Source organism: Lactuca serriola, chromosome 4, assembly GCF_051521515.1.
Source record: "Lactuca serriola cultivar US96UC23 chromosome 4, Lser_US96UC23_V15, whole genome shotgun sequence".
In the NCBI taxonomy this organism is placed as follows: domain Eukaryota; kingdom Viridiplantae; phylum Streptophyta; class Magnoliopsida; order Asterales; family Asteraceae; genus Lactuca; species Lactuca serriola.
The window spans coordinates 176676795-176677712 of record NC_136411.1 but is presented as its reverse complement, the minus strand read 5'-3'; positions in this window follow the sequence as shown (position 1 = coordinate 176677712).

The window sequence follows — 918 nt, the reverse complement described above, 5'->3', positions numbered from 1 at the left end:
TGCTTCGAAATCATTAAAGAGCTTTTCTATTAATTGATTCAGATGTACAATTTCTTTCTGGGCTAAATCCCTTTGATTTAAAGAAATATCTAACTGATTTTCATGCAACATCGTAGCATCCTTTTCGAACAACAGATCTTTTTCTATCATAGCAACCTTAAGTCTCGCATTCTCAAGTCTTCCTCTCACGTGATATAGCTCTTGAGACACTATATTTTTTTCATTTAGTGCTTTGTTGTAGTCTAAAAGGACGGAAGCACATGTGTCATTAATTCTTTCAAGTATGGTTCACAATCATGCATGCTGAAATTATTAGAATGGATCATGATTTTTACCTGTTCGACGATGTTGAGGGTGCCATCTTTGGCCATGTAGCAGTAGTTTCTCTCCAACATCATCGATCCGTCCTCTTTAGTACTGCAACCATGCATATCTTTCCTTTTCCTTTGATGTTGTCAAAATCTTCATCTTTATCTTAGGATGACCATACTTGATGATCTCTCTTCACATGAGCAACATATACTCTTGCCTTTTCTTTTTCTTCCATTTCTTGGGCTATTCTATGATAGAATGCCTTGTCCTTAACCACATTTAATTTTCAATCTTTGGCTAACTAATTCTCTTTATGACATTTGTGACAGATGATGGCTTCACTTTTTTCTTTAGTTGAGGTACCGAAGTTTGATGGTTTGCTAGACTGCGGTGCCTCTTTGGAATGATGTGCATTCTGTGGTTGCAGTGGATGGTGAGGGTTTCGAGGATATTGGGAGTGGTTGTTTTGTGGATTGAAGCTGCGGTTGAAAGGTGGTTTGGTAAACTACTAATTTTTACGAAATGAGGTTGGTGGTAGTCGGTTGAATTGCTAGCTAACCAGGGCAATGACATTTTGGAATTCTTCTTCATCATCCATTTCAACAT